This window comes from Panthera pardus, unplaced genomic scaffold (assembly GCF_024362965.1).
Source record: "Panthera pardus isolate Hobbes unplaced genomic scaffold, ASM2436296v1 HiC_scaffold_2, whole genome shotgun sequence".
Lineage (NCBI taxonomy): Eukaryota > Metazoa > Chordata > Mammalia > Carnivora > Felidae > Panthera > Panthera pardus.
The window spans coordinates 149447923-149467216 of record NW_026526765.1 but is presented as its reverse complement, the minus strand read 5'-3'; the positions used below and the strand labels follow the sequence as shown (position 1 = coordinate 149467216).

The following is a 19294-nucleotide window of genomic DNA, read 5'->3' as shown; positions in this document are numbered from 1 at the left end:
ATAAGGACAAGGCAAACCCTGAGGCAGAGAGAAGAAAGCAGCGTTGATGGGGGAGGCAAGCTGAGCACATTGGCTGAGCAGCAGACTCACAGAGGAAAGCAGTGGAGGAAGACTTGTCCTGAACAACAGGTTGAGGAGTTGGGACTTTATACATCACTAGGTCATAGTTAAGAGCTAGGATCCAGCCAATTAATAGCTTTGGGCAAGTGCTCACTGAAGCTTTCATCTCATCTGCAAAATGAGGATAAGAATAATTACCTTCTATAGTTGTTATAAAGATTAAAAGGACTCATGTGCTAAAAAACACCAGACATTTGCACAGTTCACCCAGAAAAAGCTAAACAAATGGTGGCCATTGTTGCTGTTGATTGAAGAAGCTGGTCTAAGGCTGTTCACAGGATGGCGGAGAGATGGAGGGACCTAAGAAGGGTCTCTAAAAGACATAAAAAGAAACTTTGATGGTACAAACAGAGGGGGGACACCAGCTGTGTAATATTGGACAGGTTCCTTAATCATTCTGAACCCCAGTTTCATCATGTATAGTGGCTGTGAAGATAAGATAATGAATGTAAAAGCCCCTATTCTAGTGTCTGGCACATTGTAAGTATCCAATACAAAGTGACAGCTATTAAGAAGTATATAATCTCCAGCACTTAGTATGCTCTGTACAAATGTGGTAGAAAGATAAAGGAGGAGGGAAGTTTTTTAAAAAGTACATTGCATTGGAAATCAGAATTTTCAAGTTGAAAGGGAAATTGGATGCTTATTACTCTCTTATCAGATGCATTTATTGATTTTCAATGTGTTTTCATAAATTGACCAGATAAACTAATCTTTACAAATGAAAAAGACACCAATCAATGTAATCTAAGACCTTGCTGCCAATTGAGATGCACATTTCTCCTGACAAACTACCAAGGGAGTACAACACAAATAGTTTTAGTTGGGCAACAGTGAGAGATATTAGGGCAGGAAAGTCCTTCTATGTCCCCCATATCAGACTTGCCAGAGCCCTAGACTATGCATGAGAGACTCTTGCAGAGCTGTGCAGAAGAATTTCATCAAGGAGCCCATCAGTAGAAAGGGGAAAAGTCAAACTCAGGGCAACTTTCTCAAAGAGAAATGAAACTGTGGAATTGGAAGAGAAGGGAACAAATACCAAAAACCAAAGCATGCTTTTCAAAATAATGGCAGATCCCTAACTGTCCTTCAAGAAGAAGGGGTATAGGAGAAAATATCCAAATGGAAAAATATATACAAGGTGTGGAGAAGAAGCAAGGAGAAACATTTTCCCAAGAGTTAGAAACGTGGGTCAGCAAGAGCCAACTTCACCACTCTCATTCAAAATCTAACAGCCAGATGTCATCAGGAAAGTTAGCTTTCCCAATACCCTAGGGGGCCCATTTCAGAAGATCTATCCATTGTCACATCCTCTCTAAACTTTAAAAGACAAAACAGTCCCCATCTTTCTTAAAACCTCTGGTGAGATGCTGAGGAATTCACTTCCTCTTCTGGGTCTCAGTCTCTCAAGCAGTAACATGACAGGTTGGATGAAACAACTCTCAGGTCATCCCTTGAACTAGTCACAGAATAAATAATTAGGAAACAAATTTGCCAGAAACAAAATCTAACCACACAAGAGGTCTCTACCTCAGTAGAAATAGTAAGGAGGTGAATGGCAAAAGTAGTTGTAGGGTGAACAAACATTTTAAGCATTTGATAACAGAAGGAGAAATACAAGACACATAAAGGAAGAATCTTACCTTAAACCATGTAATCAATAACATCAGGAAGGGCCTGGAAGTGAGGAGGGAGGGTCAGGAGTCTTGACCCCTTTGTCCTTGGAAAACAGACTTCACCAAGGGAGGGCTGCTCTAATCAGTTGGGTCTGCAACAGGATCTCTTTCAGTGCAGGGAAGCCAGTGAGCCTCCATCTCCTTAGAAGGAAATGGAGCTTAAATGGAAAAAGGAAGGACCTTCTGTTAGAGGAACAAAGTTTCAAAAAAAAAAAAAAAAGACTTATGTAGTCAGAATTCCTCTAGAATCTCTCCTGTTCTGTAAAATTGGGAGTTGACTGAGGTGCTTGGGGCACTCCCCATTCACAGGTAGGAAATGCTTGATGCCTTCCATGAGGACTGTGGAAAGGTTTTAAAGAAATGCATTAGGATTGGTTAAAATGGGAAGAAAATGGGTTCTGAAAAAAGGGACACACATGCGCATGCGCGCGCACACACACACACACACACACACACACACACACACAGCACATACAAAACCTAGAAGAGTAAGCTTCATCCTAAAACCTTGTTGGAATCATTAGTGGTTAAGAAAAAGTCTTCCAGAAACAACAATTGTAGCACAGAGAGATCATATATCTTATTCAAAAGGAAGGCAAGGTGGCCTTCCTTGCCACCTTTCTAGGACTCAGGAAAAAGCCTCTCTCGCTCATGGATGAAACCCCTCACTGGACCAGGGACAACATTTGAGTGAAAGGTTTATTCCCTCACTTCTCACTGCTACCCATTGTTCTTCCCCTCTGCTGTGACTAGGGAAATTTGCTTCTATTTTCACAAATCCTTGGAGACTCCTCCTCTGTCACATCTCTTTCCCTAGTCTCTGGCAATTAAACCTCCTAGGGAAGGCAGCCTCCTGCGAAGTTCTCTGCTCACCTCAGCTACACCAACAAACAAACTCTCTCCCAGGAGAAGGAGGAGGGGAAAACGGGGGAGGGTTTCTATGGTTCAACCTGGGAAGAATTGACTCTCCCTCCATTCCATAAAAAGAATAGGAAACATTGGCTTTTGTTCTGTGTTCTGTGTTGTGTGTTTTGTTCTGTGTTATGTCCCACTTGGAAATATCCACTAAATACTGTATGTAAGCAAAGGGAATTTTCCAGAGACTTCAAGAGTGTCACTCCTCTACATCTTTCTGCCTCCTCCCAATACCTCAGCCTAATGAGGAAGCAACCATCCAAGGTCCCATTGACGCTTCTTATCTCAGAGCTCAATTCCACTGGAATTCAAAGAAGTCTTCAAGAGGTCAAGGGTTCAACAAACACCCTGCCATGACCAAGAGTTCATCTTTCTCTGACATTGACCACCTCCTACTACTCTCCTGTCAGCTCCTACCCACTTGACTTTCTCTCCTATTAAGAAATTCACACAAATAAAGGTAGCATAGCACAGACACTTGACCTTGAAGTCAGACAGAGCTGGGTGGGAATCTTTTACAGATTTGACATTGGGCAAGGGATTAATCTGAACTGTTTTCTCATGTGTGAAATGATAATGTTGATGTTAACTACAAATATTCCTTGTGAGCATTAATTGAATAAAATATCTGAAGTGTTCTCCCTGTTTACAGGTTCTAAGAATTGTAGTTACTAGTGTCACTGCCCTCCCATCTCTCTTAAGCCCAAAAGCAGATACAAAATACAGACTTTAAAAAAATCGTTAATAAATATCGATAAATGAATAACTGAATCCAGTAGCAAGCAACAAAACAAATGCTGAGGACAGGGAAGAATCTGATTTACAGAGTTACCACACTATAACATTCTAAATGTCCAGTTTTCTGTGTAAAATTACAAAGCATAAAAATAAAGGGCATAATCCATTCACAGAAAAAACGAGCTAAAACTGTCCTTGAGATAGCATAGATATTAGATTTACTAGACAAAAATTTAAATAAACTGACAAATATTCTCAAAGAGCTAATGGGGAGGAGTCTGGATATGTGAGTAGGAAGATGGTGACAAAGTAGGTGAACCCTACTCTCACCTCATCTCACAAATACAACTAGATAACTATCAAATCATCCTAAATACCACAGAAATTAATTAACCTGAAGACTGACAGAACAAACTCCAAAACTAAAGGGAAAGAAAAAGCCACTTTGAAGAAGATAGGGAGTATGGAGACATGGTTTAGGAAAGAAATGAATCATGGGTGCTACAGAGGGGAGGGAGCCATTATCACAAAGAAGGGCAAAAGAGAGAGGAGCACACAAGGGAATGCATGGAGAGAACATATCCCCAAAGATGATGGCTTAGAAAACAAGGGTCAGGGCGCATGGGTGGCTCAGTTAGTTGAGTCTCATACTATTGATTTTGGTTCAGGTCCTGATCCCAGGGTTGTGGGATTGAACCCCTCATCAGGCTCCCCACTGACTATGGAACCTGCCTAAGATTCTGTCTCCTTCTTCCCTCTCCCCAGCTCATGTACTCTCTATCTCAAAAAAAAAAAAAAAAAAGGAAAGAAAAAAAGAAAAGAAAATGAGAAGGGCTGAATTTCATGAATTATTGTAACCAGCAGAGCTTGAAGACTGTTGATTTAAAGGTCAGCAGGCTTGGCTGGGATAGAGCTCTGAGGGCACTGCCATACTTCTAGAGAAAAAAAGGCAAATAACCTGGAGGAAGATGGCATGGAAACATCTTTTTTTTAGTTTATTTACTTATTTTAAGAGAGTGAGAGAGAGCACATATGCACAAGTATGCATGCGCAAGCTAGGGAAGGTAGCAAGAGATAGAGAGAATCCCAAGCAGGCTCTGCACTGTCAGCACAGAGCCCCATACAGGATTTGAACTCATGAACTGTAAGATCATGACCTGAGGTGAAGTCAGACACTTAACCAACTGAACCACCTAGGCGTCCTGGAAACACCAATCTTAAGAAAGCCTAGGGTACACAGGGAGAGATTTTTGCTCTTCCTGGAGCCTTCCATAAGTGGCAATGTTCATGGAGAACCCATTCTGGGAACCAAGGAGCTAGCTGACACCATTTACTTCCCTGCCCATCACCAAAAAAAGAGAGCCACCTGTGGAAAACAGCACAGTACCAACAATGGCTGCATAACTTGCTTACATGAAGCCCCACACCCCTGCACTCTGGTGGGACTTCCCTTCCCAGTCATGTTTGCCTCAGTCCCAGCACAGCAGTACCTTCCTCCAGAAAGACCAGCACATGTTCTGCCCACACCACATCTCCCAACCAAAGGGTTCTTCTGGGCTTCTGTTCTAGTGGAAGTAGTATCAGGTCTCATGTAACAAGCATATCCGAGCACACCTAACTGAAACATGCCACATTCAGGCCAGGAACCAAACACTGCTTGTCAAGGAGAGCCTGTGCAGATGACTGGCATGAAGGATAGGGCAGCCAGAACACAACAGCAGACCACATGCAACGCACACTGGAGGCACTCCCTGAAGCCCAGGCCTTGGGCACTACATGACCTCTTCTTCATAAAGCCATTACATTCAGGAGCAGCAGACATAACCGGCTTTTCTAAAACAGAGAAGAAGGGAGAGACCTAGACAACTTGCTAAGACAGAGCAATTTATCCAAATGAGAGAACAAGATAAGACCATGGCCAGATATCTAAACAAAATAGATATAAGTAGCATATCTGATGGGGAATTGAAGCAACAATCATAAATATACTCCCTGGGCTTGAGAAAAGAATAGAAGACATCAATGAGACTCTTACCACAGAGATAAAAGAAGTTAAAAAAATCAATCAGACATGAAGAGTGCAATAAACAAGGTTGGAAACAAGCATGATGCAATGAAGAGCAGGCTGGAGGAAGCAGAGGAACAAATTACTGACTGAAAAGGCAAATTAATGGGAAATGATGAAGCTGAATAAAAGAAAGAATTATAAAATGTGAGAATAGATTTAAGTAATTCAGTGACTCCATAAAACATAATAACTTGCATATTACGGAAGTCCCAGAAGAGGAAGGGAGACAAAAGGGGACAATTTATTTGAAGAAATAATAGCTGAAAACTTCCCTAATCTGGGGACGGAAACAGAAATGCAGATCCAGGAGGCACAAAGAATTCCCAAAATCAACAAAAGCAGGACAACACAAAGACGTATAGTAATTACATTTGCAAAATGTGGTCATAAAGAAAAAAATACTGGGAGACTCTCGGAAAATGGCAGCGTAGGAGGACACTGGGCTCACCTTGTCCTTCTGATTGCTTAGATTCCACCCATATCTGCCTAAATAACCCAGAAAACCACCAAAGACTAGCAGAATGGACTCTCCAGAGCCAAGCATAGACGAGAGGCCCATGGAAGATGATAGGAAAGGTGGAGAGGCGGTGCGTGCTACACGGACTGGTGGGAGGGAGCCGGGGTGGTGGAAGGGCAGCCCACCCAGCAAGGCAGAGCCCCCAAAGTCTGGCTTGCAAAAGCAGAGGGGCCAGACTCCGTGAGTTCTGACAGCCAGTGGGACAAACATCTGGAATGTTAAAAGTAAACAGCTCTGCTCTTGGAGAGTGGGGAGAGCGAGAGGACACTGGGAGGGAAGTTGTTGAGCCCCAGAAGACAGAGCTCAGTTTGGAGGGGGAACAAAGGTGCTGGCCAGCGCCATCTCCCTCTCCCATCCCCCAGCCAAAATTCCAAACAGAACCAGTTCCTGTCACTGAACTTGCTTACACCGCGCAAACACCCAATGCTGTGTTTCTGTGGATCCATCCCTCTGATGGGACTACCTCCCTCCTGGTGCTGCATGGCCCCTCCCAAAGGGGACCGCCCACAGCAAAGCAAGCTAAGCCTGCCCCTCCTGCCCCTGTGCACCTTGCGGACCCACCCCGGCTAATACACCAGATCCCATTGAAGCAACACCACAAGCCTAGCAATGTGCAAGTAGCCAAGACAGGGGCCACACCACTCCACAGTGAGTCCTGTCCCTGAGAGAGGGGAAGATAAGGTACACACCAGTCTGACTGTGGCCCCAGCGGTGGCCTGGGAGCAGACATCAGGGCTGACTGTGGCCCTACCCACCAACACAACTTACTCCAGACAGCACAGGGGAAGTGCCCTGCAGTTTAGAGCCACCACAGGGAATACCCAAAATGATGAAATGGAAAAAATCTCCTCAAAAGAAACTGCAGGAAGTAACAACCGCTAATATATTAATCAAAAATAATTTAAGCAATATAACAGAATAAGAATTTAAGAATAATAGTCATAAAATTAATCGTTGGGCTTGAAAAAGCACAGAAGACAGCAGAGAATCTATTGCTACAGATATCAAGGGACTAAGATAGTCATAAGGAGCTTAAAAAATGCTATAAATGAGGTGCAAAATAAAATGGAGGCAGCCATAGCATGGATTGAAGAGGCAGAGGAGAGAATAGGTGAAGTAGAAGATAAAATTATAGAAAAAGAGGAAGCTGAGAAAAAGAGAGATTAAAGAAATCTAGGAGTATGAGGGGAGAAGTAGAGAACTAAGTGATGCAATCAAAGGAACAATATCCATATCATAGGAATTCCAGAAGAAGAAGAGAGAGAGAAAAGGGCTGAAGGTGTACTTGAACAAATCATAGCTGAGAACTTCCCTGATCTGGGGAAGGAAAAAGACATTGAAATCCAAGAGGCACAGAGAACTCTCTTCAGACATAACTTGAATTGATCTTCTGTATGACATATCATAGTGAAACTGGAAAAATACAAGGATAAAGAGAGAATTCTGAAAGCAGCTAGGGATAAATACACTCTAATTTGCAAAGGTAGACCCATAAGAGGAGTCACAGACCTATCTACTGAAAGTTGGCAGGCCAGAAAGTAATGGCAGGAAATCTTCAATGTGATGAACAGAAAAAATATGCAGCCGACAACCCTTTATCCAGCAAGCCTGTCATTCAGAATAGAAGGAGAGATAAAGGTCTTCCCAAACAAACAAAAACTGAAGGAATTCATCACCAAGAAACCAGCCCTACAAGAGATCCTAAGGGGTACTCTGTGAGTGAAATGTTGCAAAGACAACAAAGTACCAGAGACATTGCTACGAGCATGAAACCTACAGCCATCACAATTACTCTAAACCCATATCTTTCTATAATAACACTGAATGTAAATGAACTAAATGCTCCAACCTAAAGACATATGTTATCAGAATGGATTAAAAAAAAAAAAAACAAGACCCATCTATTTTCTGTCTACAAGAGACTCATTTTAGACCTGAGGACACCTTCAGATTGAAAGTGAGGATATGGAGAACTATCTATCATGCTACTGGAAGTCACAAGAAAGCTGGAGTAGCCATACTTATATCAGACAAACTAGACTTTAAATTAAAGGCTGTAACAAGAGATGAAGAAGGGCATCATATAATAATTACAGGGTCTATCCATCAAGAAGAGCTAATAATTATCAATGTCTATGCACCAACTACAGGAGCCCCCAAATATATAAAACAATTAATCACAAAAATAAGCAACCTTATTGAGAAGATTGTGATAACTGCAGGGGACTTTAATACTCCACGTACAACAATGGATAGATCATCTAGACACAGGATCAATAAAGAAACAAGGGCCCTGGATGATACATTGGATCAGATGGACTTGACAGATATATTTAGAACTCTGCATCCCAAAGCAACAGAATATACTTTCTTCTCGAGTGCACATGGAACATTCTCCAAGATAGATCACATACTGGGTCACAAAACAGCCCTTCATAAGTATACAAGGATTGAGATCATACCATGCATACTTCCAGACCACAATGCTATGAAGCTTGAAATCAACCACAGGAAAAAGTCTGGAAAACCTCCAAAAGCATGGATGTTAAAGAACACCCTACTAAAGAATGAATGGGTCAACCAGGCAATTAGAGAAGAAATGTAAAAATACATGGAAACAAATGAAAATGAAAATAAAACAATCCAAACGCTTTGGGATGTAGCGAAGGCAGTCCTGAGAGGAAAATACATTGCAATCCAGGCCTATCGCAAGAAACAAGAAAAATCCCAAATACAAACTCTAACAGCACACCTAAAGGAAATATAAGCAGAGCAACAAAGACACCCCAAACCCAGCAGAAGAAGAGAAATAATAAAATCAGAGCAGAAATAAACAATATAGAATCTAAAAAAAAAAAAAAAACAAAACAAAAAACAAAAAACAGTACAACAGATCAAAGAAACCAAGAGTTGTTTTTTTGAAAAAAATAAACAAAATTGATAAACCTCTAGCCAGGCTTCTCAAAAAGAAAAGGGAGATGACCGAAAGAGATAAAATCATTAATGAAAACGGAACTTTTACAACCAATTCCTCAGAAATAAAAGCAATTATCAGGGAATAGTATAAAAAATTTTATGCCAACAAACTGGACAACATGGAAGAAATGGACAAGTTCCTAAGCACCCATGCACTTCCAAAACTCAAAAAGGAAGAAATAGAAAACTTGAACACACCCATAACCAATGAAGAAATTGAATCAGTTATCAAAAATCTCCCAACCAATAAGAGTCCAGGACCAGATGGCTTCCCTGGGGAATTCTACCAGACATTTAAAGCAGAGATAATACCTAACCTTCTCAAGCTGTTCTAAAAAATGGAAAGGGAAGGAAAAATTCCAGACTTATTCTATGAAGCCAGCATTATTTTGATTCCTAAACCAGACAGAGACCCAGCAAAAAAAGAGAACGACACGCCAATATCCGTGATGAATACGGATGCAAAAATTCGCAATAAGATACTAGCAAATCAAATTCAACAGCATATAAAAAGAATTATACACCATGAACAAGTGGGATTCATTCCTGGGCTACAGGGATGGTTCAACATTTGCAAATTAAACAATGTGATATATCACATTAATAAAAGGAAAGAAAAGAACCATATGATCTGGTCTATCGATGCAGAAAAAGCATTTGACAAAATTCAGCATCCTTTCTTATAAAAATCCTCAAGAAAGTCAGGATAGAAAGAACATACTTAAACATCATAAAATCCATTTATGAAAAGCCCACAGCTACTATCATCCTCAATAGGAAAAAACTGAGAGCTTTCCTCGTGACATCAGGAACAGAGCAGGGATGTCCACTCTCACCACTGTTGTTTAACATAGTGTTGGAAGTTCTAGCATCAGCAATCAGACAACAAAAGGAAATCAAAGGCATCAAAATTGGAAAAATGAAGTCAAGCTTTCACTTTTTGCAGATGACATGATATTATACATGGAAAATCCGATAGACTCCACCAAAAGTCTGCTAGAACTGATACGTGAATTCAGTAAAGTCGCAGGATACAAAATCAATGTACAGAAATCAGTTGCATTCTTATACACTAATAATGAAGCAAAAGAAAGACAAATAAAGAAACTGATCCCATTCACAATTGCACCAAGAATCATAAAATACCTAGGAATAAACCTAACAAAAGATGTAAAAGATCTGTATGCTGAAAACTATAGAAAGCTTATGAAGGAAATTGAAGAAGATGCAAAGAAATGGAAAAACATTCCATGTTCATGGATTGGAAGAATAAATATTGTCAAAATGTCAATGCTACCCAAAGCTATCTACACATTCAATGCAATCCCAATCAAAATTGCACCAGCATTCTTCTTGAAGCTAGAACAAGCAATCCTAAAATTCATATGGAACCACAAAAGGCCCTGAATAGCCAAAGTAATTTTGAAGAAGAAGACCAAAGCAGGAGGCATCACAATCCCAGACTTTAGCCTCTACTACAAAGCTGTCATCATCAAGACAGCATGGTATTGGCACAAAAACAGACACATAGACCAATGGAATAGAATAGAAACCCCAGAACTAGACTCACAAAAGTATAGCCAACTAATCTTTGACAAAGCAGGAAAGAACATCCAATGGATAAAAGACAGTCTCTTTAACAAATGGTGTTGGGAGAACTGGACAGCAACATGCAGAAGATTGAAACTAGACCACTTTCTCACACCATTCACAAAAATAAACTCAAAATGGATGAAGGACCTGACTGTGAGACAGGAAACCATCAAAACCCTAGAGAAGAAAGCAGGAAAAGACCTCTCTGACCTCAGCCGTAGCAATTTCTTACTTGACACATCTCCAAAGGCAAGGGAATTAAAAGCAAAAATGAACTATTGGGACCTCATGAAGATAAAAAGCTTCTTCACAGCAAAGGAAACAATCAACAAAACTAAAAGGCAACTAACGGAATGGGAAAAGATATTTGCAAATGACATATCGGACAAAGGGCTAGTATCCAAAATCTATAAGGAGCTCACCAAACTCCACACCCGAAAAACAAATAACCCAGTGAAGAAATGGGCAGCTAACATGAACAGACACTTCTCTAAAGAAGACATTCGGATGGCCAACAGACACATGAAAAGATGCTCAACGTCGCTCCTCATCAGGGAAATACAAATCAAAACCACACTCAGATATCACTTCGCACCAAAGTGGCCAAAATGAACAAAACAGGAGACTATAGATGCCGGTGAGGATGTGTAGAAATGGGAACCCTCTTGCACTGTTGGTGGGAATGCAAACTGGTGCAGCCACTCTGGAAAACAGTGTGGAGATTCCTCAGAAAATTAAAAATAGACCTACCCTATGACCCAGCCATAGCACTGCTAGGAATTTACCCAAGGGATACAGGAGTACTGATGCATAGGGGCACTTGTACCCCAATGCTTATAGCAGAACTCTCAACAATAGCCAAATTATGGAAAGAGCCTAAATGTCCATCAACTGATGAATGGATAAAGAAATTGTGGTTTATGTACACAATGGAATACTACATGGCAATGAGAAAGAATGAAATATGGCCCTTTGTAGCAACATGGATGGAACTGGAGAGTGTGATGCTAAGTGAAATAAGCCATACAGAGAAAGACAGATACCATATGGTTTCATTCTTATGTGAATCCTGAGAAACTTAACAGAAACCCATGGGGGAGGGAAAGGAAAAAGAAAAGAGTTTAGAGTGGGAGAGAGCCAAAGCATAAGAGACTCTTAAAAACTGAAAACAAACTGAGGGTTGATGGGGGGTGGGAGGGAGGGGAGGGTGGGTGATGGGTATTGAAGAGGGCATCTTTTGGGATGAGCACTGGGTGTTGTATGGAAACCAATTTGACAATAAATTTCATTAAAAAAAAAGTCAATACTACCCAAAGCTATCTACACATTCAATGCAATCCCAATCAAAATTGCACCAGCATTCTTCTTGAAGCTAGAACAAGCAATCCTCAAATTTGTATGGAACCCTGAAGACCCCAAATAGCCAAAGTAATTTTGAAGAAGACCAAAGCAGGAGGCATCACAATCCCAGACTTTAGCCTCCAGTGCAAAGCTGTAATCATCAAGACAGCATGGTATTGGCACAAAAACAGACACAGAGACGAGTGGAATAGAATAGAAAACCCAGAATTAGACCCACAAAAGTATAGCCAACTAATCTTTGACAAAGCAGGAAAGAACATCCAATAGAAAAAAAGTCTCTTTAACAAATGGTGCTGGGAGAATTGGACAGCAACATGCAGAAGGATGAAACTAGACCACTTTCTTACACCATTCACAAAAATAAACTCAAAATGGATAAAGGACCTGAATGTGAGACAGGAAACCATCAAAACCCTAGAGGGAAAGCAAGAAAAAACCTCTCTGACCTCAGCTGCAGAAATTTCTTACTTGACACATGCCCAAAGGCAAGGCAATTAAAAGCAAAAATGAACTATTGGGACCTCACAAAGATAAAAAGCTTCTGCACTGCAAAGGAAACAATCAAAAAAACTAAAAGACAACCAACAGAATGGGAAAAGATATTTGTAAATGACATATTGTACAAAGGGCTACTATCCAAAATCTATAAAGAGCTCACCAAGCTCCACACCTGAAAAATAAATAACCCAGTGAAGAAATGGGCAGAAAACATGAATAGACACTTCTCTAAAGAAGACATCTGGATGGCCAACAGACACATGAAAAGATGCTCAATTGTCGCTCCTCATCAGGGAAATACAAATCAAAACCACACTCAGATACCACCTCATGCTGGTCGAGTGGCTAAAATGAATAAATCAGGAGACTATAGATGTTGGAGAGGATGTGGAGAAACGGGAACCCTCTTGTACTGTTGGTGGGAATGCAAACTGGTGCAGCCACTCTGGAAAACAGTGTGGAGGTTCCTCAAAAAATTAACAATAGATTTACCCTATGACCCAGCAATAGCACTGCTAGGAAATTACCCAAGGGATACAGGAGTGCTGATACATGGGGTCACTTTTATCCCAATGTTTATGGCAGCACTTTCAACAATAGCCAAATTATGGAAAGAGCCTAAATGTCCATCAACTGATGAATGGATAAAGAAATTCTGGTTTAGGGGCGCCTGGGTGGCTCAGTCAGTTAAGCGTCTGACTTCAGCTCAGGTCATGATCTCCTGGTTCATTGTTTCGAGCCCTGCATCAGGCTGTGTGCTGACAGCTTGGAGCCTGGAGCCTGCTTCGGATTCTGTGTCTCCCTCTCTCCCTGCCCCTCCCCTGCTTGCTCTGTTTCTCTCTCTCAAAAATAAACATTTTTAAAAATTTTAAAAAAGAAATTCTGGTTTATATACACAACGGAATACTACATGGCAATGAGAAAGAATGAAATATGGCCTTTGGTAGCAAGGTGGATGGAACTGGAGAATGTTATGTTAAGTGAAATAAGTCATACAGAGAAAGACAGATACCATATGTTTTCACTCTTATGTGGATCCTGAGAAACTTAACAGAAGACCATAGAGGAGGGGAAGAAAAAAAAAAAGAGGTTAGAGAGGGAGGGAGCCAAAACATAAGAGACTCTTAAAAACTGAGAACAAACTGAAGGTTGATGGGGGGGGTGCAAGGGAGGGGAGGGTGGGTGATGGGTATTGAGGAGGACACCTGTTGGGAGGAGCACTGAGTGTTGTATGGAAACCAATTTGACAATAAATTTGATATTTAAAAAAAAAGAAAGTGAGAGGGTGAAGAAACGTTTATCATGCAAATGGATATCAAAGAAAGCCAAAGTAGCAATACTTGTCTTGGACAAAAAAGACTTTAAAACAAAGACCGGGGGCACCTGGGTGGCTCAGTTGGTTGAGCATTTGACTTCAGCACAGGTCATGATCCCACGGTTTGTGAGTTTGAGCCCCGCATGGGGATCTGCGCTGAACACTTGCTCAGAGCCTGGAGCCTGCTTCAGATTCTGTGCCTCGTCCTCTCCCTCTCCCCCACTCATGCTTTGTCTCACTTTGTCTCTCAAAAATCAATAAATGTAAAACTAAAAAAAAATTTTAAACAAAGACTGTAACAAGAGACAAAGAAGGGCACTGCATGATCATCATGGAGATAATCCAACAAGAAGATATAACAATTTTAAATATTTATTCCTCAAACATGGAAGCATCCAAATAAATAAAACAATTAATAAATTATGACAAGCGGGGCGCCTGGGTGGCTCAGTCGGTTAAGCGGCTGACTTCGGCTCAGGTCATGATCTCGCGGTCCGTGAGTTCGAGCTCCGCGTCGGGCTCTGTGCTGACAGCTCAGAGCCTGGATCCTGTTTCAGATTCTGTGTCTCCCTCTCTCTGACCCTCCCCATTCATGCTCTGTCTCTTTCTGTCTCAAAAATAAATAAACGTTAAAAAAAATATATGACAAGCACTGGGTATTGCATATATATGTGATGAATCACTGAATTCTACTCCTGAAACCAATATTGCAGTGTATGTTATCTAACCAGAATTTAAATAAAAATTAAAAAAATAATAATAATAAACATGAAGGAACTAATTGGCAGTAATACAATAATAGTAGGGGAGTTTAAAACCCCACTTACATCAATGGACATATCATCAAAACAGAAAATAAACAAGTAAACAATGGCCTTTTTAAAAAATATAATTGTCAATTTAGCTAACATACAGTGTATGCAGTGTGCTCTTGGCTTCAGGAGTAGATTCCCATGGTTCATCGCTTACAACACTCGGTACTCTCCCAGCAAGTGCCCTCCTCAATGCCTATCACCTATTTTCCCCTCCCCCATGGTCAATGGAGCTTTTCCTGTATGGTCAAGAATAAGACAGGGATGACCACTCTCACCAGTATTATTTAACATAGTCCTGGATGTTCTAACCACAGCAATCAGACAACAAAAAGAAATATAAGGAATCCAAACTATTAAGGAATTAATAAAACTTTTATTGTTTGCAGATCACGTGATACTCTACATAGAAAACTCAAAAGACTCACCCCCCCCCCAAAAAAAAACTGCTAAAAGCGACACACAAATCCAGTAAATTTGCAGGATACAAAGTCAATGTACAGAAATATCTTGCATCTCTATACAACAATAATGAAGCAAGAGAAAGAGAAATTAAGGAATAAATCCGACTTATAATTGAACCAAAAAACCATAAGATACCTAGGAATAAATCTAACCAAAGGGGTAAAACACCTTTACTCTGAATAGCATAAAACACTGATGAAAGGAACTGAAGATGACACAAAGAAATTTAAATACATTTCATGCTCATAGATTGGGAGAACAAATATTGTTAAAATGACTATATTACCCAAAGAAATCTACACATTTAATGCAATCCCCTATCAAAATACTAACAATGCTTTTCAAGGATCTATAACAACAACAAGGAGGATAGGTTAAATAGGTGATGAGGATTAAGGAATGCACTTGTGATCAGGACTGACTGTGGTATGTAGGTGTTGAATCACTATATTGTATACGTGAAACTAATATTACACAGCATGTTAACTAAAAGGAATTTATATTAAAAGCTATTAAAAGAGAAACTAGTTACATATTGTTATGTTGATGTTGCTTATTAACAGAAATTCAAAAACTGGTAAAATGGTCTGGAAGTTGAATAGACAAAAGAGTAGACAGTACCAATTGTTAAGCTACTGCCTCAGTTCCAAACACACACTCTACATTCCAAACTGTGATGCTGCTGCTGCTTTGTCACCAAGGTGTGAATTTGGATATGGCAGTAAGGATTCTAGAAGTCTGTAAGCCAGGACGAGGGAAAAAACTTCTTCATGATTTTCAGTTTTCCTTTCAAGATTTTCCCAGTAGTGTGTCTTCATCATTCATTCTTCAACTTGGTGTTGGCTCCACTTTGCAAATTTTATTTCATGATCACAGAACCAGTCTCACCGTGTCCCTTAGAGAAACCTGCTCTAGCTGAGCAGCACCTAAGCCTTAGTAATCTGGGGACAGAGACTCCTGTGAACTAGGATACCAGAACTAACTTTATGTCACCTACTTGTCAGAAGTCTGGGACCCCGCTCTGCAAGCTCCTCTTCTTCCTTTGGACTCTGGAGGAACTCCATAAGTTGGATCAGGGCAGCCTTCTCTGAGGCACAGGAGACATCTGCATAGGGTCCCTTCTGAGGTATGAATACCCGCTAGTGAGTGCCCACTCCTCTGAGGTTTGGGCTCCAAGTTGCCAAGTTTTAAAATCCTTACCTTACCTTTCCCTTTACATCCCCAGGTCAAGGAATTGTGGAAAAATTTCCTTCTATAATCCGTAACATTATCGTTTTGCCACTTCAGTTCTCAAATATCTAGTTAACAACTTTTTGTATTATGTTTTCTCTGGTAAAATAACCAATGTGGTTTTATTCCTGACTAGACACTGACTGATATACAAATTTTAAAATAATGGCTTAAATTCTGTATTTATTTCTGTTCTGATGTTCATCTTTTTAAAGAAATATAGTTTTACTGCTGCCGCACTTGAAGTATAGAAATAATCACAGCTACCACAGCGCACTTAACATGAGAATAGTGCTTTAAAAATGCTTTCATGCATATTATCTCATTTGATATCTTCTTGCATTCATTCAATAAGATTTTATTGAACCACTGCTATTTATAATAAACAGATTCATATACTGGAAAACTGTAGGTATATATTTACATTTCCTAAAGGAAGCTTCATAAGGCCTCTAATGCAGCATGGCAGAAGGCTAGGAACCATACATGAAGAATCATAGAGACTCAATTTCTGCCATCTAGGAAGTTTCCACTTAAAATATCCATATTTGTCAAGTTGAATCATCAATTAAATAGTATAGAAGGTATGCAAAGGGAAGAGAACAGTGCCTAGCAATTAAAACACTCAATGAAACACAGTTATAAACAAGAAGAATGAAGAAATAGGTACATTTAATTCAAAACTTTATAAATGATTAATAATGGCAATAATATCAATGCATTGCTTCTTCATGAGGCTTTAGATTTACAGATACTGATCCCTGTGAGGTAGCACAGGTCTCATGATTCTCTTCTACTGATGAGGAAACAGACACTCACAAGGGGTGAATGACTTACCAATGTTATGCAACCAAGAGGAGGCAACACCAGGCACTAGATCCCCTCTATTCAGTGCTGGCTGCCAATCCTGCAATGGTTCAGACCTTTCCTCAGGGCTTCCATCACGTCCTGATTCCTCAAGCTATAAATGAGCGGGTTGAGCATAGAAGTAAGGACCGTGTAGAAGATAGAGACAACCTTGTCATGACTAGGGGCCCGGTAGCGCCGAGGCCTCAGGTAGATGAACATGGCTGCCCTGTAGAAGAGGGAGACAGCTTCTAGGTGGGAGGAACAGGTGACCAGGGCCTTTTTACGGGCCTGAGCAGAGTGCATGCGGAGCACAGCCCTCAGGCCGTGAGCATAGGAGGCCACTATGATGGAAAAGGGAAGGAGCAGCATGAAGACACAGAAGCAAAGAGCAGAGTGTCAAAAAGGGTTGTGTCCATACAGGCCAGTTTTAATAAAGCTGGTACCTCACAGAAGAAGTAATCCACATTCCTTGAACCACAGTAAGGTAAGCTGCCACCATCTGGATAATTCCATCTAGTATCCCAAAGGCCCAGGAACTCCCAGAAATCTGGAGACAGACTCTCTGACTCATGAGGACAGGATAGTGAAGTGAGTGGCTGATTGCCACATAACAATCATAGGCCATGAGTCCCAGCAAAATTCCCTCAGATCCCACAAGAGAGACAAAAAAAACCAATTTGTATGCCACAACCCACAAAGGAGATGGACTTCCTGCCAGAGAGAAAAGTTGACCGCCATCTTTGGCATGATATTACAGATCAAAATAAGATCCATAAGGGAGAGCTGACTGAGGAAGAAGTACATGGGTGTGTGAAGCCGAGGATCTATGTAGATGAGGAAGATGAGGAGGACATTCCCACAGAGGGCCACAGTGAAGACTACCATAACCACAGAGAAGAGGACACCAGTCTGGCTATGGGAAAAGATGCCCAAGAGGGTGAAGCCATCTATAGATGATCGATTCAACCATATCCCCATGGCTCAGTTGTTCACAATCACCTGAGAACATGAACAGAGAAATTCTGGGTTTGAGTGACATGTCTTTGTGCATCTCTGATTTCTTCTTCAGTCAGTTGTATCTTTTTGAATTTATCGAAGCTCAAAAACATGTCCTTTGAGACATAAAAGAGGGTGCTCTTTCATATTCCCATAACACAGATTATATGACCTTTGCCAGCTCATAGAATTGGATCACATATCTACATTTGTATGTATCCATACCAAAAATAATAGGAAAGTTAAATTACTTTATGTGCCATAAGACTATTGGACAGTCCTTCTCTTTCAGGAAAAGATTGGTTTCATCCATAAGACAGGATTCTTCTTAGCTGGGATTACACAGCCTCAGTAAACTCTCTGTAACAGGACTTGGACCATTTCATGTCCAAGAGATAATTTATATGTGTTAACAATAAGAGCAGTTAATGGAGACTTGAGATGTTCTTTGTTTTGCTCAGGAGTAATATCTTGGAATCATTTTTCATTTAGTTGGAAATCCATTTCTTTAGTTCCTAGATCTAAATCATCACAAAAGCCTCTTGGCTCTACATTCAGAATACTCAGATCCAGTTATTTCCTATCACCTCAATTGCAAGTGCCCTGGTCCAAGCCACTATCCTCTCTCAGATGGATAATTATAGGCTCCTCCCCAGTTTCCTGGCTTCTGCCCTTGAATCCTTTGAGTCTATTCTCTTAACACTTTACACGAGTTTGTTAAAATATATCACACAAGAGGCTTCTGGGTGGCTCAGTCGATTAAGCGACCGACTTTGGCTCAGGTCATAATCTCACAGTTCATGCATTCAAGTCCCACATTGGGATCTGTGCTGACAGGTCAAGCCTGGAACCTGATTCAGACTCTGTGTCTCCCTGTCCCTGTGCCCCTTCCTTGCTCATACTCTGTCTCTCTCCATCTCTCAAAAATAAGTAAATGTTGAAAAAATTAAAAAATAAATGAAAATTTTCACACATTGTAAATCTCCTGCTGATAGTATGTCATGACTACCCAAATTACTCCAAATAAAATCAAAATCCTTGTAGTAGTAAGGCCCTATGTATATCTCACACACACACACACACACACACACACACACACACACACCACTACTTCTGACCTTATCTCCTACCACGCCCCCTTTGCTCACTGTTTTCCTTGAATTT

General features: G+C 40.6%; 1 pseudogene; it reads right to left on the bottom strand.

The window, feature by feature from the left end:
* Positions 1 to 17173: 17173 nt before the first annotated feature.
* LOC109260642 (olfactory receptor 56-like) lies at positions 17174 to 18112 on the bottom strand (annotated as a pseudogene).
* Between the last annotated feature and the right edge of the window lie 1182 nt (positions 18113 to 19294).